The sequence below is a fragment of the Notothenia rossii genome, assembly GCF_949606895.1.
Source record: "Notothenia rossii genome assembly, chromosome: 1".
NCBI classification, from domain to species: Eukaryota; Metazoa; Chordata; class Actinopteri; order Perciformes; family Nototheniidae; genus Notothenia; species Notothenia rossii.
The window spans coordinates 50,149,377-50,171,883 of record NC_136912.1 but is presented as its reverse complement, the minus strand read 5'-3'; the positions used below and the strand labels follow the sequence as shown (position 1 = coordinate 50,171,883).

The window sequence follows — 22,507 nt, the reverse complement described above, 5'->3', positions numbered from 1 at the left end:
AATCAACAAGGAATGGTAATTTCAAGTTTTTTACAGTCATGTCCATGTAAGGATCCGCCAGGCACATGCAGGGTTCCCTGGGCGACCTCATTGTGGTTGGTAACAGTCTTGTTCGTACTGGACAAGCTGGCCATAGGGAACAGCCATCGCATTTGGTGCAACGTGACCCTGGTCTTGGTGTTGGGCCTGTGGGGCTGCCTCATGGGGTTTCTGGAAATACTGCATGTCTGCTCTGTATCCTTGTACCTGCCCTCTCTGTCCCCGCCCTCTCTGTGGGCATCGCCTGTACCAGTGGTTGGCCTGTCCACAGATGTAGCACACGTTCTGCTGATATTGGATCACTCCAGGAGCTGTTCCAAACCCTCCTATACCTTTAGCCGTGTCTCTGAACCCGCCCCTTCGTTGCTGAAAACCATTATTGTAGCCGTATTGGGGCTGGTTATAGAATGGACCTTGGTTGGGAAAACCCCCCTTTTGGGTTTTGCGGCCCCGGTGCCTGCTCTGCTGGCGCCTAAGGATGAACAATCAGCTGTTTGGCACTTTTCTTCTCATTTTGAACTGTTTTACGTGCTATTTCTAGCTGAGTACGGAGAAGTTGCACTCTCAACTCTTCCTCCTCGGTTTTATTCTTTGTGAGTTGTTTGTTAAATTTGCCTAAATGATGGCCCAGATGACACTCCCATGTCTGCGTGCTTAGTAGATCCACTTCTGGGTTGTCCTCCATAAGAGCTTTAATCTCGGCAGGTACTGCTGCCAATATTGCTTTACGGAACATCTGCATATGTTGGTCACTACTTTCTGGACTAAGGTCAGTAGCTACTATGTATTGTTGGCGTGACCTGAGCAACATGGTTGCTGCGGCCTCTCCCGGTGTGAACGTGAAAGATAGTGAGCCGTAACCTCCTCCTGTCTGTGGGAAATGTTCTCTCATTGCCAAGCTCAGCAAGCTGTGTATGTTGTTGGAAGAGATAGGTTGGTTATCGGTCATTCTTACTGTTCCTGATCTTTCCTCAACTTTCTTCACGTCATGGCTGGAAGTCTGTTGTGCTAATATCCTCCTGAAATCTCCAAGGCAGATTGTTTGCCCTACCGACATATCAGCAAACTTTCTCATCCAATGTCTCCCTCCCTCAGTAGGTAGCGGCATTTTGTCAACTAGTGCATGCAAATCTCCTAGTGAGAAAGGGTGGTAAGCGGTATTCCCATTGGGGAGCGCCACCAAAGGAGCCTGTAATACTGGAGCCATAAAGGCAAGAGGTGTGGGGTTTTCTGAGGTGTGTTGAGATCTCAAACTCATGCGGGGAAGTGCAAGAACCTGTGTATCAGTCAGTTCAGTGATTGTTCCTGTCATATTTATGTGCTTAACTTTGCTCTTGCGCCCCCTGCCGTCGACCTCTACCTGTTCTGCTCCAGAGGAACACTCACCACTGTCATCCCTGGATGCCCCTCCCTTGCTGGTGGAGTAATGGCCTGTTTGTGCCTGCCGTTCTTGGAACGGCAGGTCACTCAAGCTGCCCTCTTGCTCTCTATTCATTCTGGTCTGACTTTCTCGTTCTATTTCTTCCTTCTCCCGTCTCAGTAATTATTCCGCTTCCTGGTGATAGTCCCCCTTACCATCCTGACTGTCCTTACTACCATCATCTCTGCTTTTCTCATCAGTTGCTCTCTCCTCCAGATGCTTTCTGTAATCGTCGGCCCGTGCTTTCTCCTCTCTCTCCCTCTCCTCACATTTTTCTACAATGGCCATCAATTCTTCCGGTGTGGGGCTGCTCTCGCCCTTTTTAATGGAGGTCTTCCTTAAAGGAGTTAGTGAAACATTTCCCACCATTTTAAAGTTCCCCCCACTTACACTTGCTTTTTCTTGGTCTGACCCAGAGCCCACTGGTGTCAGTAGCATCTGTAGATTATACCTGGGGGGTGCGTTTAGGACAGGGGAAGAGTAAGGAGGCGGTTGTGTAGATACACTGGATAAATCCGGATAAATCAGGGGGGAATGAATTGAGGCATACTGATCCTCTACAGTTCCTGTCTGAGACCTCTCTCCTGAACTATCCTTCCTTGCAGTGCACACGTCATTTACAGCACTGCTGAGAGTTTGTCTCCCCCTGTCTGAGGCAGATGTGTCCTCTTGAGTCATATCCCTATAAACTTTGATACGTTTTGCAACATATTGATGTATGTCGTCATCTGTGGGTGGTGGTGTCAGCATGCACGTTTCCTTAATGTCCTGGGGGAACAGGAGAGTGCCAACGTCACTAGAGCGTTGAAACTCCCCCCCCCCTTTGTTTGGGCTGCTACCATGACTGGGGGATTTTTGACTGGGGGGAGAACAACAATTACCCCCTTCATGACAAGTGCTGCATTGTGGGAAATCCTCCTCAATTTATCTACCGCCTCTTTCTCTTCCTTTAGTTTCTGACGGCAAAATAATCCGGGCTTCTGCTCGTTTAGGTTTCCCAGTTTCTTTACAAGCTGTCGCTCATAAAGATTCAGAGCTGAGCCTAAATTTCCTAGAGTCTCATCTCCTCCCACTCTATCTTCTTTTATCATTTTATTATGCAGGAACTTAAGGTCGGCACAAGCCTTCTTCTTGTCTCCCTGTTTTGTTCCACTTAGAATCAATCCCTCAATCTGTCCCCATTGTTCTTGGAAACTTCCGGGAATTGGGATGTCTAAATCATTCTTTTGGAACTGCCCTTCCATATTGACTTTGCGTGTATTTATCTGACTAGGTTAATGTGTGTTCACTAGTAATTAGTAATATACTGGACAATGCTTGTCGTCACTCCTAATGTAGTTATTGTATTTATTTAACTGCCCTGCCTTTGTCTAAACGTGTAAATAGTTTGAGTGTATAAACACATGTATTTCAACTCCAGCTTGAGTGATAGAATTAATAACAGAAAAGTACTAATAAAGCACTTATATAGTAACAGCGGACTGGCTTATTGAAAGCCAGTTGAGTAGCACTTGAAATGTTTTGGAACTATGAAACCTGATTATAGTTGAATGATCCTGTGTTCTTTGATTGTATGTTCCTGGTGAAACGCAGTTATTGTGGGTTGTTTTGGATCAAAGCACCATCCAAATGTAATGCAATATTGCAAGAAATACTACAAAATACGTCCAGAAGATGGAGCCAACAAACCATACTATTAAGCAATACTAGAACCGCTAGTCTGTCTTTTCTGTGCCACACCCTGTTGGCCACCAGATGGCGGCACCCGACTAGGAATGAGCTCCACCTCACTGAGGGGAGAAATTATTTTGAAAGCAGCAGGCTAAAACTTCGCTTCTTTATCTGACTTTCTGTCTTTGTTACTAGTAAATATTCACAGAAAAATATTCCCCGTACAGTCTATTCAGCTTTTATTGTCCGATGTTTATTCCAACAAGTTTAGCAAGCCTATCAGCGTGCTTCAACACCGTCTTTCAACGATGTGACGCTGACATGGAGTCGTAACCCAGGCTTACAGAACTCTTTATCGTGACGTTTGGCTTTATAGATTCAACCCCAACAGAACAAAGGATTAATGAGGTCCGGTCACTTCAAAATAGCTTTTTGAAGGTTGCGTTACTCTCCTTTGGATTTACTTATAACTCAACTTTGATTCCTATGAACCTAAGAATTGTTATTCTGATTTGTTCCGGATGGCGTCTGAAAAAAGCCACTGAACATCCCCCAACGAGTCTTCAGCCGTCTACTTTTGCAAAAAGTACGGGGCCTTTCACCTTCGTCTTACACACCTCGTTGATTCACTTTTATTTTATATAACTTTCCTACCTATCTAAAATATGTATTTGTACTGTTACTATAAAAACACTGTAAACTTCGTCTGACAACCCTAACATTTGGAATATGGTCAAATCACAAATTTCGAATTGAACTGGTATCTGCTCACCTGGTATTGTACAGAGCTCTGTTTTTAGTTGTCAGAAGAGGCCGAGATGTTTAGCCCTGGACTATTCCGTCCGCTTGCCGTTGGTGTTCTCTTCCCTGAAACACCCCACTCAGACACGTCAGGTCACCATTTGTTGGAGATTGGAGGATGTTTAAAACCAACCTCGTCTCCGCGTGTCGTTTGGTAAGCTGGGTAAATTCGTAAAAAGGAAAGGATTAAGAAACACCTGAATGCAAGTTAAACAATAATGTTGTTTTAATGATAAAAAGTAACAAAACAAATACAAAGGAAGTACTTCCTGCTCTTCCTCCAATCTTACGGATCTGGTCAGTTTGAAGAAAAGAGACCGTCTAAAGAAAACACAGGCCCCGAGGGGTCATCCACTTAGAAAAGACAGCCAATCAGCGCGAGCCAGAGGCGACCCTTACATTCGAAATAACAACCCCTCCTTGCAAGTTTCACATACTTTTGGCATTTTATAAAGATAGTTTTAAGATATAGTTTTTTATAGTTGGATTATACAAATAACACATGTGAGTTACCTTAACCTCAAACAATAATAACAAGAGGAAAACATCAGCTCTGATCTCAAGCAGTAAAAAAGTACCGCACACTCATTTAGCCTGCAGCTCTTCCAGACACTTGAGCTATTGTTCTTTAAGAATATTCACTGCAGAATCTTTATTTCAAATAAAAGGTTTCACATTGCATATTTCCAGCTTCCTCTACACATACCGTTATTATTAATAAAAAGTACACTATCCCCATCCCCCTGCCCAGGCAGCGCCCCAGGCGCACAATCACCTTCAGAGACACCAAATCAGTGACTGCATCAGCCCTATCAGACCTCCTCATAACCCACATGGCCCCGGCTCTCTCAGACACTTCGCCGGACGTGTTGGTGGCCCGCTACAACACTACCCTCTCTCTCAACCTGGACTCTCTGGCTCCCCTCAGAAGCCAGACGGTGTCTTTTCTCCGCCCAGCACCATGGTTCACCTCTGATCTTCGCACAATGAAGCAAACTGGTCGTCGGCTGGAGCGGCTTTCCAGACGAACTGGCCTCACCGTCCACCGTATGGCCTTGGTGGACCATGTGAGGTCCTACAAGGAGGCTCTCTCCAAGACCAAGACCGCCTACTACTCTTCCCTCATCACCTCACAACAAAATCACCTCAGATCCTTGTTCTCCACCATCAACCGACTGCTCCGCCCCCTCCCTGCCACGTACACTGCTGAAGCTCCTGACCTCTGCTCCAAATTCCTCAACTTTTTTCAGGCTAAGGTGATCTCCATTCATCAACAACTCCTGGTGCCCGCCCCCTCCCCCTCTCTGCACTGGCCCCTGACACAGAAATGCACACTCCCAGCTCAACCGCTCAATCCCCAATGCTCTCTCTCCTCCTTCTCCCCGGTGGATGTTCCACTGGTCTCGAAGCTGGTGACCAATGCTAAGGCCTCCACCTGCTCCCTTGACCCCATGCCCACGGTGCTGGTCAAGGCCTGCCTTCCCACCCTCTGCCCCATCATAACAGACATCATTAACTCCTCTCTGTCATCTGGAATAGTTCCCTACTGCTTCAAAACCGCCTCCATCACTCCCATCCTCAAGAAGCCTGGTCTGGACCTTGAGGAGCTGAACAACTACCGACCGATCTCCAACCTTCCTTTCCTTAGTAAAACCTTGGAAAGAGCAGTCGCCGCCCAGATTCATCAACATCTGTCCAACCATGAGCTCTACGAACCCCTACAGTCAGCCTACAGAGCACATCACAGCACAGAGACCGCCCTCCTCAAGATCACTAATGACCTCCTTCTCGCTGCTGACTCCGGACAAATCAGTATTCTCATCCTCCTCGACCTCTCTGCGGCCTTTGACACCGTTTCTCATACAGTCCTCCTGAAATGCCTCTCCGACAACCTTGGCATCACTGGCACAGCTCTGTCATGGTTTCAGTCCTATCTCTCAACCAGGTCTGAGTTTGTCAGCATCAGCGGCTCATCCTCCCCCCCCGGCCCCAGTCAATCATGGTGTCCCCCAAGGCTCCGTGCTTGGTCCCCTACTTTTCACCATTTACATGTCTCAATTTCCACTGCTACGCTGATGACATTCAGCTCTATCTCAGCACCTCACCATCTGCCCAGCTCCCTCCACAGTCTCTGGTCAATTGTCTCCATGCCATAAAAACCTGGATGACAGCAAATCTACTCAAACTCAACAGTAAGAAGACTGAGCTCATGGTTGTGGCCCCCAAGGCACTGCTCCGGAAGGTTGGGGATCTCCTCCTCCACATTGAAGGCTGTTCCATCTCCCCGTCTCCCGAAGTCCGTAACCTGGGTGTCATCCTTGACTCCACTCTCTCATTTCAGTTACATATCAAATCCGTCATCAAGTCTGCCTTCTATCACCTCAGGAACATCTCCCGTCTACGACCATCACTCTCCGATTCCGTGGCCGAGAGCCTCATCCATGCATTCGTCTACGACTGGTTGGACTACTGCAACGGAGTCCTGTTCGGGGTTCCCAGTAAAGCCCTGGACAGGCTCCAGTGTGTGCAGAACTCGGCTGCCAGGGTGCTCACTCACACCAAGCCCTGGCAGCACATCACCCCCACCCTCATCCACCTCCACTGGCTCCCAGTCAAGCACCGTATCACGTATAAACTCCTTCTTCTGACCTACAAATCCCTCCATGCCCTCGCCCCCCAATATCTGTCTGACCTTCTCCGCCACCACACTCCATCCCGGAAGCTAGGATCGTCTGGACAGGATCTCCTCTCTACACCCCGCACCAGGTTGCGGATTTTCGGTGACAGAGCTTTCAGTGTAGCATCCCCCACCCTCTGGAACTCTCTCCCCCCCGATATCCGCAGCGCCCGAACCCTGGACACTTTCAAAAAAGCCCTCAAAACGCACCTTTTCACCAAGGCTTTCCCCACTATATAGTTAGTTTGATAGATATAAACTGTCTGCCTCTTTTCCCCTACTCCCCCCCCATACCCGACTTGTAAAGCGACCTTGGGTTTCGTGAAAGGCGCTATATAAATATTATGTATTATTATTATTATTATTATTACTATGAAAACCTGCAGCCTGCACTCATTCCCTGCCGGATTGTTGCCGTGAACGGATTGTTGCCGTGAACGGTTTGTTGCGTGCCGCTCTACCTTTTTACCAGCATATTCTTTGACAACTTTGCCTGCTTTTGCCTCACACTGATCTTTGTGTCTCTCCCAGGAGGAGTCCAAGGCCTTCCACACTCCCAAGACCAGCCAGGCCTCTCTACCCACCCTGGAACAACTGTTTCCCACTGCCGCCATAACCAACCTCCACTCCACATGTTACTTTCACCAGCTGATTCCGAGTCATCCTTTTACATGTGTTAATAGTCAAATTCCAATAGTTAAGTAAACTATCATAATCATCCTAATGACCACAGTGGTCAGTCCACTTACCCAGGAATTTTGAGTTGAACAATCACAGGAATATTGTGTCTTTATGTTCTAATAATGTAAACATATTTTAGTAAATTGTTACCACAGCACATTTGCATACTTTTTTTTTTAACATAAACCATGTTATCCTTCTCTAAAATAATAACATTCTGGCAACATAAAAAATCTAACTTGCAGCTGAAAATGTTTTAAGAACAATAGGGCATAATGTTCTAACAATGTCAACAAAAACATTTTAAGAACGTTTTTAGAGAACGTTATCCTACCTTTCAGAAGAACATTCTGGGAACCAAAATAAAAGCTTCTGCTGAAAACGTTTTAAGAATAGTAGGGCATAATGTTCTAACAATGTTATCAAAAACATTTGAAGAAGGTTATCACCAAACATTTTAAGAATGTTTTTACAGAACGTTATCCTACTTTTCAGAAGAACGTTCTGGGAACCAAACAAAAACTTCCCGCTGAAAACGTTTTAAAAATAGGAGGGCATAATGTTCTAACACTGCTATCACCAAACATTTTAAGAATGTTTTTAGAGAAAAGTAAACTAATATTTGACAAATATGAACTTTAAACATCCATGACTTAAACATATAATCCAGGATACAAGCCACATAGTTCCACCTGCAAGGTGAATATAGAACAACTGGTTAAAAAATAAGTGTTTGAAAGCGTACAACAGTTTTATGATATCACTGCCCCATAGAAACGAGTGGATCTGACTTTAATTACATTTGAGTTGAGTGTTTCGTCAACTTAATGTGTTGCTTAAAATAATACGTCTACATACAGTATGTGACACTGTAAGTGTTGCACGGCCAGATACGGCTCGAGAAGCCGACTCAGATAAGGAAATATGATGATATTATATGATCGATGATCTGATTGATGATGTGATATCAGTGTGATATGAAAGATAAGTGCGACACGTCAGCGTCTTCCCTGCATACGGCAGTTTAAACTGTATTTCCTTTCTCCTGTAATATGACTTGATAGATTTAAACTCCGCACACTGAGCTCTGATTGGTCAGCAAGCGGTGCTTTCACTGAGTTGATCTCTTTTCTATAGACGCCGGGGGCGGGCAGCGTCAGGAAAAAAAAAGTTATTTAGCCTTCCCAAACCTGAGCCTCACGCACCGCCTATGGCTCCTGGACCTGATGGCATCCCTGGCTGTGTTCTCAGAGTGTGTGCAGTTCAGCAGGCAGAGGTGTTCACAGACATCTTCAACAGGTCCCTGCTGCAGTCTGTAGTCCCCACATGCTTCAAACACTCCACCATCGTTCTTGTCCCCAAAAAGACAAAAATCACCAGCCTCAACGACTACCGCCCAGTAGCACTCACCTCCATCATTATGAAGTGCTTTGAGCGGTTAGTCAAAACCTTCATCACCTCCTCCCTCCCTGACTCTCTGGACCCCCTGCAGTTTGCCTACAGACAGGGGCGGATCTAGAACAAATATTAATGGGGTGGCAAGAGGGTGGCAGGAGAATTTGAGGGGTGGCATACACTTTTATTTTGAAGGCGAGTTTAAGCTGTTAACAGGAAGTTGTTTTTGCTATGGAAACAAGAACAGTTTTGCGATAATAAAACCCACCCATTTAGAGGGAAGATATTATTGGTCAATTGTACTATCATTTGACATCACTCTCTTGTTCAGTTACTATTGCTGGGCCCTCTCTGAATTCACTGAATTAACTGTCTCATTGATGTTTGTCTGAATTAATATGATACTATTAACAATCATATTATTCCTATCAGCTGTCAATCACTGTTATGATTCACATATTCAGTGTTATTATTAAATAAATTATATTTTTTGGAGGAGTTAATGATGAATGTTCCTCAAGATGCTTGCTCACCCTCCTTCAAATTTGAAAGACAAGTAATTACCATCATATATCAAAAGAATCGAAGGAATAGTTTAGCGCCCCACGACTTCATTGCAAAGTTACAACCTTGACTTTACATCAGAAAGAACAAACATTAAAGAAGTGACTAACTACATCAGTTTGGGTTAAAAAACGTGTATTCAGCTAAAACATACACATCGCTGCAGTTATTATCCAGTAGAATGCTACGGAGCCCTGGAGGGTTCATAGAGAGAAAAATAAATAAAACGAGGCCACGTTTTATTAATTTGTGCGCACAAGATGTAATTTGTGGCCACAATTTAAATAAAACGAGGCCACACTTTATTAATTATTGCACACGATATACTTTCTCATTCGCACAAGATACTTTTTCGTGCGCACAAGATACTTTCTCGTTCGCACAAGAAAGTTACCGGTGCACCAAGTAGGAAGTGGAGCGCACAGGAGACAATCGTTTCATTGCAGACTGTTATGTTTATGTGGGGAAATGGCAGTTCATACATTATTTGAGAAATATTTCAAACTCAGACTTCATTTTAGGGACATTTCGGCCAGAGGTGTAGAGCTATTTATTTAAGCACCGGATTCGCAAAACAGGAGAGTCTGTGAACCAGTCTGCCATGTCCTTGACTCTCACAGTATCTGCTATCTGCGCGCAGAGGGCTGTGTCTTTTACGCAGCGCCTTCACTATGTTTACCTTCATTAGAACAGCTGAATAGAGATCGAGGCTGCCCAATTATTCCCCCTATTACTCGTTTTATGAAGGATATGTCCGGTCACCAGGGGGGTATACTGCGAAGCAGGATTTTCGTTTAGCAAGATAACTTCTGGGATTTCCGGTACTTCGAAGCTGGTTCACTTTTTAGCGGTCTAGATCTCCATGGTGACTTATCCTGGAACCTAGTCTGTGCTCCGAAGCAGGATATGTTCCAGGATAAGAGATCAGTTGATCACCTAGGCCAGGGGTGGCCAACCCGCGGCTCTCGAGCCGCATGCTGCTCTTTGCCTAGTTTCATGCGGCTCTTCAGTTCATATTGAGTTTTATATGTGTGAGTTTGGGGGAGAGACACTGACTCCTGACTATTGTTGCACGGTGTACCGATACTTGAAAGGTATACCGCGATACCCTGCCGTTAAAAACATTATGATTCCTCCGTTTCATTAGTATCGGTACTTTAAGAATGACGGGGGAAAGTACTCCGGTGAGAAAGCGCAGTTTTAATAAGAGCCGTGTGTGTTCAGCGCTCTGCTTCCACTCCCGGCACTGCAGCCGTGCCTGCAGTCCCTCCCCTCTCAAGCGCTCAAGTGCCTCCCCTCTCTCATGCACGCGCTAGCTGCCAGAGCATGGGAGAAAACGAGAAGCATGGCTGCAAGTGGGAGTGCCACTGCTGCTGCGCCTCGGCTTGTTAACAAAAAATACGCCAGAAGCGAAATGTTGATGTATTTTAGCTATATCTCTGACAGTGAGGGCAAGCCTACGGACACCACGAGGCCTGTCTGTAAGACATGTATTTATTTTATTTAATATGAATTATTATAATTTATTTTATTTATTGTTCTCATTGTTTAAAAGTGTGTGTTATGGTTCTGGTGTGAAGTAAAGCAACGTAATTACATTTAAGACTGTTTCCCTTTTTTTAAGAAAACTATCGAAAAAGAATCGGAATCGCAATTCTTGATTTGGTATCGAAACCAAAATGTTGGTATTGTGACAACACTACTCCTGACAGTTAAACCTGATATTTAGTAGGTCTGTTAAGTATTGAATGCTGATAATTCTGACGTAATTTGGCCGGTCAAAGTTGTTTGGGCTCTGATAAAATCGCTCCGTTACTTTCGTCTCGTGTTACTTTCGTCTCGTATTACTTTCGTCTTGTGTTACTTTCGTCCCGGCTCTTCCTACGTGTGTATGTGTGTTGTCAGGTGTCAGTATGAGAGGATGACAGCGCGTCTAATTTTGATGTGGCCCAAGAGCCAATCACAATAATACCTTCGATGCAGTGAACCAATCACCTTTGAGGGGGGGAAAACCTATCGTTGATTAAACATTATCCAGTGTTTCCCCTACAATTGTCTTGGAGGGGCGCTGCGCCCCGCCAACGGAGCCCCGCGCCCCCCCTGAAATTCAAGGTGTTTAAAAAATATATATAATTTTTTTTTAAATATACTGTATATATAGCACCAAATTGCAAATAATCTATAACTACTGTCACTTTTCACATTGAACATGTGCTCTTTTATTAAATAAACTAAACGCTTCCATTTTAAGTTGTGAGTTTAGTGTTTTTGACCCTAAGAAACACTGATGGATTAATCAATAACAATAATAAGAGGATTTAAAATATATATATCCCAATGCCACAAAAATGCATCAGTGACGTGGTTGAAATCTTCTCCAGAAAACAAAAAACTGAAACAAGCGGTATAAGTGACTGTGTGTTTGATGTGGCTCCTTGCAGTAACATAGAAATAATGTGGCTCTTAACCTCTGACTGGTTGGCCACCCCTGACCTAGGCACTCGCAATTTTTACAGGCTCCAACTACCTGTTAGCATCTGGCATCTGTTAGCATCTAGCTCTCCTGCTTACCATCAATCAATCAATCAATCAATGTTTATTTATATAGCCCAATATCACAAATGTTACATTTGTCTCAGTGGACTTCACAGTTTGTACAGAATATCAGTATGACAATACGACACCCTCTGTCATTCACAAATACACTAAGACAACTGGGTGTTGTAGAATTTATTCTGTTTGCAATGTTTGCAGCTCTGCAGTTGTGTTTGCTGAATACTGTAGCATTTAATCACTTATTTGTTATGGTTTTCACAGGCTACTATAATGAAAAAACATCAATATTTTAGATCAAATAAAGTATATAGTTTGCTTTATGCAGTATATTTTTTGTAATATTGTTGGGGTGTTTTTTACACAGTACAGTAGATTGAAGTAAATCAATTTATACATTAAGATAAGATAAAATGGACCTTTATTAATCCCCGTGGGGAAATTCAGTAGTTCAAACAGCAACAGGGTAAGAGTGAAAAACAGGATAGCACAGATTCACACAGATTAATAGAATCAAAAATAAGATGAGCGATAAAAATAATAATAATGAGAAACGTTAATAACGTTTTAATGAAGTTGACTACAGTATATTCATATTTGTCAGTGCTTTCATGTCAATTCGGGGAACATAAAAATAAATGATCGTGGTGAAGATGATGATTAAATTAGGATTAAAAATCGGTAGTGAGAGCTGCTGAATTTCCTCCCGTAGGATGTGATATAAAAACAAATCGATTATTTTTGTAGTTGTAAACTCAAGTGGATGAAAATACATTTATTAGTGCTTTCATGTCAATTCGGCGAACATATATACATTAAATGATCGTGAGGAAGATGATTTAAAAATCGTTTGTTTGAGCCGGTCTGCATTTCCTGATCAGAAAACAAACCGATGCTTTTGTAGTTGTAGTACACCAACATGGATTAAACGTGTGTTTTTTTTACCACAATGTTGGGGAAATTAATGGATAAAATGCATGGATTATTATTACTATTATTATTCCCACTCCGGTCGGGACACTAGGTCCACCGTTCCCCCAGCAGCGAGGCTCCCCCCGTTGACAGTTTACGTGGGCTAGGCTGGGTGCAGTGGCGGACTGGCCATCTTGTCTGTCAAAATGCATCTTACGTTTCTAACTTGCAATATCATTATTTCCGCTCTCTTCACTCCAGAAGAGCGATCTCCCTGTGTCTCTCTGTGTGCAGGGGGCGGGGCCTAACAGACATGCTGCAGCAAACACAATCCTACAGACTGGGGGTCGGGAGATCACTGGAGGGGGTGGGGGGGGGGGAGCTGTGGAATGTGAGTATCCCCCTTGGGAGACTTACTCCACACATTCCGATGGCTAATTAGCTTTAAACAAAGAGTTTGCAACATGGGGGGTGGGGGCTTCTCAAAAGAGAAAATGCAGATATAATTCACTCTCTCGACTCGCTGGTATCTCGAGCTGAGCGCTCATTGGTGGTTTGTACCCGCTGCTGATGAAACTCTCCATTGGCTCAGCAAAAGTTTGTTGTTGTTTTGTGTCAGTTTTTTTCATTCACATTTTTCATCATTGTTCCACAATGTTTATCATGAAATTAATATCCATATATTTGTATACTATACTACATGCCAACCCTACCGATTTGGGCGGTAGTCTACCACTTTTGACATGTTTCTACCGCCTACCGACTTAGCTGGCTTTCCCTACCGATTTTCAATCTTCCCAACTATAACAAATAAAAATGACACTCCATAGACACTGGACTCGACCTTTGGTGGACACCGTTTGCAGCGTGATCGCATCATACAAACAGTAGTCCTCTGTGTTTCTGAAAAAGAAACAATGTGCAGACCGGGGTAACGCTGCGGGAAAGGCAGCGTTACCCCCGACGAGGCATTTGAGTCCTGCAGGATTTCCCCGTTAATATCAGTGTCTCGAAAACACATGTTGGCGACTGAAAGACATCCAGTGTTTGGTCTTTTTCGGAAGCATCCTACAGTGTCTCAACTGAAAGAGGACCACAAACTCACACAAAATATAATGCAATTTTGAGATTTGAGGATATTTATCTCCCATTCTTTCACTTTTTCTGACATTTTCAACACCAAACATGTCGTTAATGTGTTTAGTGAACTACAGCAATCTGAAAGCCTGTACATTATTTATATCACACTTTGTCAGTATAAAAATGCAGGAAATGACTTTTTGAATGCAGTATTTTCTGATTTATGGCGCAACACAAAGATATTTTGCTCTGTGCAAACCTTTGACTCTAATATGTCAACAACATGAAACAAGAATATGAACCTGGCTTTATCCAATGTTCACACAAGAGTTCTACATCCTGACACATCCTTCATCTACACTGTCTCAACTGAAAGAGGACCAGAAACACATTAAAAATATAATAAAATGTGGAGACTTTGGGATATTTATCTCCCATTCTTTTACTTTTCGGGCATTTTACAGACCAGACATGTCGTTGATGTCACTGTTTACCAAACTACCACTTTTTCTGAAAAATGCATGAAATTATGCAATATATTTTAAATACATGGTTTACACATTTGATTACTGGGGTTCCATTTCTTCTGATTACCTCATTTGGGCGTGCACATTTGCCACGCGCAAACCTACCTCTTTTGGATTTGGAAAGGTTTGCATGTATGCTATACTTGCACTGCTTACCGTTTTTATACTTTATATATCTTAGCATATTCATACACACTGTTAATACTGCTCACAGGCTGCTGTGTATATCTAGTGTATTCATACCCCTCACTGTTTATTCATCATTCAATTAATTCTATATTTTATTCTGTAGATTGTGTACATTATTTTTCACTTTACTGCTTGCTGCACCGTTAGAAGCTAAACTGCATTTTGTTGTCTCAGTACCTGTAATCTGTGCAATAACAATAAAGCAGGCATCTTTATTGTGGCCTCAACAATCAAGTTCTAAGTAATGCAATATGAAATAAAAACAACTACACTCTTTTGGCAGTGTTGTGGTGCCGAGAGATGGGAGTCGAAGGCGGGGTATCAAAGGTACAAGCTAGACTTTTATTTAGCATCTGAAAACCATTGTAAACAACTTCATGCCCGGGAAGCGAAGACCGGCGGAAACAGGAAGTCCAATTCACTAAAATGTCCGTGCAGAACAATGCCCCAACCCATAGATCCGCGGGTGAATAATGTCAATCACCACAGTGCACACATTAACAACAACTACACTATTTTGGCAGTGTAACAATTAAACAAGAACTACACTCTTTTGGCAGTAACAATTAGATAAATAATAAAAGGTCAGACTGACACTGAAGACAAACAAACTATTTTCAGCAATCAATCTGTTTAGTTGACTCTGGGTGACATGTGGCGATTTAAAAAAATCGTTTTTTGGCTGTTTAGATGGTGTTGCTCCATCTGGGTCACTGCCGGTGGTGGAGACGGTGGGGTCTTTGGCGACTTCAGGAGATCGGCATTGCTGTTATTCGATGTGGACAATGCTTTCTGTCCTGCACACAGTTTACATTTGACCGTAATATTTTGTGCGTCCTTTATCCCCACAAATTGAAAATAGTGGTTATATCTCCAAGTTGTAAATGCGCTGCTGCTCTCGCTGATACTTGCATCTGCCATAGTGTGGGTGTGCTGGTGGTGGGCGTTGCCGTGTATGTGTGTGTGTTAGCCTTAGCAAGTGTTTGTGTGTCTCTGTATTTTCCCCATAAGGCAAGACCCGCCCAACTCTGTCTCTGATTGGCTTACCCTGAAATGTTACCCCGCGTTAACCAATCATCACTCCTCTCTGGTCACTTTCACTTTTCCATGGTACTGTGGTACTGTGAGAGGACATCGCTGTATTCGCCTAAATTACATCCGCAGGGAGATTCGGTTCAGTTGGATCACATAATCTAACGCAGTAACGCACCCATTTAAATCACATTAACTATAATGGCGTTACTGAATGGGAATAATTAACTAGTAACATTATTAGTTACCGCAAAAGGTAGTTGTGTGCGTTAGTTTGTAACACGTTAGTCCCAACACTGGTAAACACACACCTGATCACCTGAGCGCTGCCGTTACATTCAAACTGTTTAAAAAAAAACAACGGTCTGATTTTAATAACTCAATGTGTGATTGTTATAGCAGTAATATTAAACACTAATAATACAATAAACTATTAAGACTGTACATATTATTGTTTGCCTGTGGGATTAGGATTATCGGTAGTGAGAGACGTGCTGCATTTTCCTCCGGTCGGATGTGATATAAAAACAAAGCGATTATTTTTGTTGTTGTAAACTCACGTGGATTAAACTACCGTAATTTTCGGACTATAAGCCGCGCCTTTTTTCCCATTTTTTGACGCTGCGGCTTATATAACGGTGCGGCTAATCTATGGATTTTTACAGCTAACGGCCACTAGGGGACCTCCTAAATCTATGGATTTTACAGGTTACAGTCCACCACCTTTAACTCTATGGGCTCTATGGCCGGTCCGCGGACCCCCACCTTTAAGCGGCGGGCTCCAGCAGGAAAAACTGGAGGCCGGAAAAGAGTGAGACAGTAAAAGTGGAACCGAGAGTGGTACGAGAGACAGAAAGAGAGCAAGACAGACAGACATTACGAGAGCGAGACAGTTTGTCCCTGTACCACTGGTTGAAAACCACTGCTGTAGATCACTGCCGGTACGTGCGCTGGGAGCGCACCGTTTAAGTTTGAAAGTTGAAAAATGTGTGTGTCTGAAACGCTATGTGATACAGTACAGTTTACACAGCACAGTACATGTTCTGTAGCTACTATTGCACTAAATGGTAACACTTGAATACGTTATGCAAATATGCAACTTGTTTGTGGAAATGTTAATAAATGGGAGCTTCCTCAAACAGCCATCTCTTTCCCGACAATCCCCTCTGTGCACGAACCCTTACATATGGTAATTAAACATTAAAACACCTGCGGCTTATAGTCCAGTGCGGCTTATATATGTACACATCATTCAATTTAGCTGCTGCGGCTTATATTCAGGTGCGCCTTAGAGTCCGAAAATTACGGTACATGTATTAGTGCATTCATTTCAATTCGCAAACATATGATACATTAAATGATCGTGAGGATGATGATTGAAAATCGTTTGTTTGAGCCGGGCTGCATTTCCTGATGAAAAAACATAGTGATGGTTTTGTACTTACACCTACGTGAATTAAACAACATTATTTTGTTAAATAAAAATATGGTGATGTTTTGTAAATGATTACATGTCTCTTATTTAGCACATAATATGATCCTATCCGTGACATATGGATCTTAACAAATATCCGCTATATCAGACACCTGTAGATCTATCAGCTGTTTATTTCACATGAGTTCCAGTGTGGCAGCTTTTCACGGCTCCCCCTGGTGGATCCATGATCCATTGCAGCTGGTTTCATTAAAATTACATTTATTTATCAAGGGGGTGTATCAAGTCTTGCGGGGGGGTTTTCCTTTTCAGCAGGGGCCCACCCCGTGCAGATCACGGACCCGCACGGGTAGGCGTCTGAAATGAAACGCTAAATCTGTATATAGACACCAAAAACAAAGACATTTGGGGAAGCTGGGTTAATCGGAACATGAGAGTAAACAGGTATAGCCAGAGAGAAGGAAGAAGTAAGATGTCCCCCGACAAACTAAGCCTATATCAGCAAAACTAGGGGCTGAATCTAATCAGCCCTAACTATAAGCTTTATCAAAAGGAAGTTCTTAAGCAGACTCTTAAAAACGGATATGGGGTCTGCCGTCCGAACACAAACTGGAAGCTGATTCCACAAAAGTGGAGCTTGATAAGAAAAGGCTCTGGCTCCCATTGTACTTTTAGAGACTCTAGGAACAACCAACAACCCTGCATTCTTGGAACGCAATGCCCTAGTAGGACAGTAGGGTATAATGAGTTCTTTAAGGTAAGATGGCGCCTGCCCATTAAGGGCTTTGTAGGCGAGAAGAAGAATTTTAAATTCTATCCTGTGTTCTATAGGGAGCCAGTGTAAGGCAGCCAGAACAGGAGTAATGTTGTCCCTTTTCCTAACTCTGGTTAGTCCATGAGCTGCAGCATTTTGAATCAGCCGAAGTGACTTGACTGACTTCTTGGTACAACCTTATAATAAGGAGTTACAATAATCCAGCCTTGAAGTAACAAATGCATGGACTAGTTTCTCTGCATCGTTTTGAGGCAAGATATGCCTGATTTGTGCAATGTTACGTAGATGGAAGTAGGCGGTCCTTGAAATTGATTTTATGTGGGCATTAAAGGATAAATCCTGATCAAATATAACACAAAGATTCCTTACAGTCTCACTGGAGGCCAAATGAATGCCATCCATAGTTAGTATATCTTTAGATAATTTGTTTCGTAGATTCTTTGGGCCAAGTACAATAACTTCAGTTTTGGTCGTGTTTAACATCAAAAAATGTAAGGTCATCCACGTTTTTAAGTCCTTGAGGCAGTCTTGAATTTTATTTAGATGATTAATTTCATCAGGCTTGATTGATAAATATAGTTGAGTATCATCCGCATAACAATGAAAGTTTACAGAATGATTCCTTATAATATTGCCTAACGGAAGCATATATAATGTGAACAAAATAGGTCCGAGCACTCAGCCCTGTGCTAACTTTGATTTGCGTGGAAGATTCATCGTTGACACGTACAAACTGAGAGCGTTCAGATAGATAGGACCTAAACCAGCCTAAAGCAGTTCCCTGTATGCCAACTAAGTGATCTAGTCTTTGCAATAGGATATCATGGTCGATTGTATCAAATGCAGCGATCAAATGCTGTGATCGAGCAAGAGAAGAATAGAGACAAGTCCCTTGTCTGAGGCTATTAGAAAGTCATTTGTGACTTTAACCAGAGCTGTCTCTGTGCTATGATGTGTTCTAAAGCCAGACTGAAAATCTTCAAATAAATCATAGTTTTTTAAGTAATCACACAGCTGTTTTGCGACTGCTTTCTCAATAATTTTTGAGAGGAACGGAAGATTAGAAATAGGTCTATAGTTGGCTAAAACCTCTGGATCGAGGTTGTGCTTTTTAAGAAGCGGTTTTATCACTGCTACTTTGAATGATTGTGGAACATAGCCTGATAATAAAGACATATTCATAATATTTAATAAAGAAGTGCTAATTAATGGAAAAACTTATTTTAACAGCTTAGTTGGAATCGGGTCTAAGATACACGCTGATGGTTTAGAAGAGAGAATCATTTAATTTAATTGTTCAAGGTTTATGGCTGAAAAGCATTCTAGTTTACTATCTAGTGTAATATTAGAACTTACGTTTCCGGGAGCTGTTGATAATACTATACTGGTCAAAGGCAAGAGGTCATTAATTTTGTTTCTAAGAGTAACCATTTTATCGTTAAAAAAGCACATAAAATCATTACTACTGAGTGCTATGGGAATAGAAGGAACAATCGAGCTGTGGCTCTCTGTCAGCCTGGCTACAGTGCTGAAAAGAAATCTTGCATTATTCTTATTCACATCTATTAATGAAGAGTAGTAGGCTGCTCTCGCTTTACGCAGTGCTTTCTTATATTCATTGAAAGTAATATGCCAAATTAAACGAGATTCTTCAAGTTTAGTGGAACGCCATATCCTTTCAAGTTGTCTCAACTTTTGCTTTATTTTGCGAGTTTCGGCATTATGCCATGGAGCTAATCTATGTTGTTTTATTTTCTTCTTTTTCAAAGAATCAACAGAGTCTAATTTTATTCGCAGCGCATCTGTAGCACTATCAACAACATGATCAATTTGGGGTGGTGTACATTTTGTATAAGTTTCCTCCCTTACATGCAGACATGCTATCGAGTTAAGTATTGGTGGAATCTCTTCCTTAAATTTGGCTATAGCACTAACACATAGGTTTCTGCTGCAAGAGCTTTTGACTAATGCTTTGTAGTCTAGTAGCAGTACTTCAAAAGTTACTAAGAAATGGTCGGATAAAGCAGGATTATGCGGTTCGACTAATAGTTGCTCAATTTCAATACCATAAGTCAGAACAAGGTCGAGAGTGTGATTATAGCAGTGGGTTGGTTTATTTACACTCTGACAGAAACCAACATAATCTAATATAGAGTTAAATGCAACAGTAAGGCTATTTTTATCATCGTCAACATGAATATTAAAGTCACCTACGATAATTACTTTATCTGTTTTAAGTACCAAAGCTGATAAAAACTCAGAGAATTCTGATAAGAATTCTGAATAAGGACCTGGTGCACGGTACACTGTAACAAATAAGATTGGCTGCAAAGTTTTCCAAGTCGGATGCATAAGACTAAAAACTAGGCTTTCAAAGGAGGTATAATTTAATTTTTGTTTAGTATTGATAAGTAAACTTGAGTCAAAGATTGCTGCAACTCCACCTCCTCGGCCCGTGCCTCGGGCAATATGAGTATTGATATGGCTGGGTGGAGTTGCCTCATTTATGCTGAGATATTCTTCATGTCTCAACCAAGTTTCAGTGAGACAGTATATATCAATATTATAATCTGATATTAAATAATTTACCAATATTGCTTTAGATGCTAGAGATCTTATGTTTAAGAGACCACATTTAATCTTCCTGTTTTGTTGCACTGTAGTAGTTGTTACATTTACTTTTATTAGGTTATTATGTATGACACCTCTATTAGGTTTTACCTTAAATTGTCCTTGGGCAGACACACACACCGTTAATATTGGGTATTTTATTGGGTTCGGGATTCCTAAGGATGACTGCCTAGGAGAGAGCGCAGAGAAGCGTGTAAGACTGCGACTCCGCCTCCTGGTCTCAACTCCAGTTTGTCATGGATTAAGTCCACAAAGCCCTGAAATGTTTGCCGAAATGAGATTTGCACCTTCCGAAGTAGGATGAATGCCGTCTCTCTTAATCAGACCAGGTTTTCCCCAGAAGACTGTCCAATTATTTACGAAGCCCACATTGTTTGCTGGGCACCACCAAGACAACCAGTGCTGAAATGATGACATGCGGCTATACATGTCATCATTGATCAGAAAAACATTTAGCCATCCCTGCTTATACAAGTAGTAGTTTTAGTTGTCTGCGATCTGCGGAGGCCTACTCCCACCTGTCGAGTATGGCTGTGCTGAGGTGTTTTTCCCCCGGAGACGTTGCGAAGAGACAGAGCGGCTCCGCCTGTTGCTGCCTGTGATCTGCGATCTACGGAGGCCTGCTCGTCGCGAAGAGACGTTGCGGCTCCGCCTGTTGCTGCCTGTGATCTGCGATCTGCGATCTACGGAGGCCTGCTCCCACCTGTAGAGTACGGCTGTACTGGAGAGGTTTTTACCCCGGAGTCGTCGGAGTGGGTCCACGCTTCGGGCTTGGCCTGCTTCCACCGGGCGTGTGCTGCTGTGCGGAGGAGAATTTTACCACGGCTGGGGCCTGCTTTCCACCTGTCCTGGTTCTGCTGTTGCAGAGGCCTGCTTTCACCCCGGGGATACCACGGAGGGACCGGAGCGCTTCCACGCTGCTGCTTTCGCCTGTCCTTTGCTGCTGTGCTGATTTGCTCCAGGAACATCGCGGATACTGTGTGCTGGTCTGGGAAAATGGCCCATATCGGGATTCTGCTGTGCCTGTTAACTGTTTTGGACGCTGAGAAGATCTCTAGTCATTCTGAGAAGTCTACTGGATTCAGGTCTGTTCTGCCACCCGCAGTGTGCATCCCCTGCAAAGGTTTGGATGTGTTGCACAAACAATTACCGGTTGCCCTGTCACAGACAATCTGCTCGACAAAATATGTTTGTCTTTTTTGTTTTCCTGCGATGATTGTTCTTCAGGACTGCTTCTTAAGCTCAAATCACACTCTCGCAGACTTTTCCGGTGTTTCTAGAGTAGATGACAGTGTGTCGATTAAGAGGAAAAGATGCCTGTTTTTTTTGTTGCCATTACTGTCAGGAAATGTACAACCTAACCCTGGTCCGCCCAGTAGTAGTAGTCAGATCGCTACTCCTGCTAATTTTAAAGCTAAGTCTGGGTTGGGTTTCATCCATTTGAATGTGCGCAGTCTGTTAGGTAAACTAGATTTTGTCCGCATTTGGGTGAGCTCGACTGACACTGACGTCATTGTTTTATCAGAAACATGGCTAAATAAATCTATTTTGGCCTCTGACATTGCCTTAAATGTTTATAATGTGTATCGTTCCGACCGGCCTAATAAAGGTGGTGGCGTTGCCATTTATGTTAAGAATAAGTTCAGTGTAACCACACTAGTTTCCAAATCTATCAGTAAGCAATTCGAATTTCTAGCCTTAAATATAGAAGGGGCAACAGGTCATGGTGGTGGGCTGTTAAAGACCCCCCTCAGCTGTCAAGGACTCCTTGTCTTCGCTAGCAAATCTTTTATCGCAGCTAGACTACAAGGAAATAGTGCTACTTGGTGATTTTAACTGGGACTGGTTAACTGCAGTGTCAGAGGATTTTAAAAACCTTTGTATCTCTTTGAATGTTACTCAGATTGTTGACAGTCCTACTCGCCCTAACATTAAGTCCCCTAATAAATCCTCCCTAATTGATCTCATTCTAAATAATGTTCCCCACAAATACTCATCTGTGGGAGTATTTGCGAATGATGTGAGTGACGACTGTGCTGTAGCCACAATTAGGGACACTAAGGTTCAAAAGCTTAAACCTCGTATCATTATTAAGAGAGACATAAAATATTTTGTGGAGCAGGGT

The 22,507-nt window shown here is 42.8% G+C and overlaps 1 long non-coding RNA gene across 1 annotated transcript; it reads right to left on the bottom strand.

Annotated features, from left to right (window-relative positions):
* Nucleotides 1–2,884: 2,884 nt before the first annotated feature.
* Nucleotides 2,885–21,056, bottom strand: LOC307037447. Its single transcript, XR_013807683.1, has 3 exons — nt 20,901–21,056; nt 4,198–4,252; nt 2,885–4,090 (listed from the first exon to the last, which is right to left on the bottom strand). It is a non-coding gene; the product is annotated as an uncharacterized lncRNA (long non-coding RNA).
* Between the last annotated feature and the right edge of the window lie 1,451 nt (nt 21,057–22,507).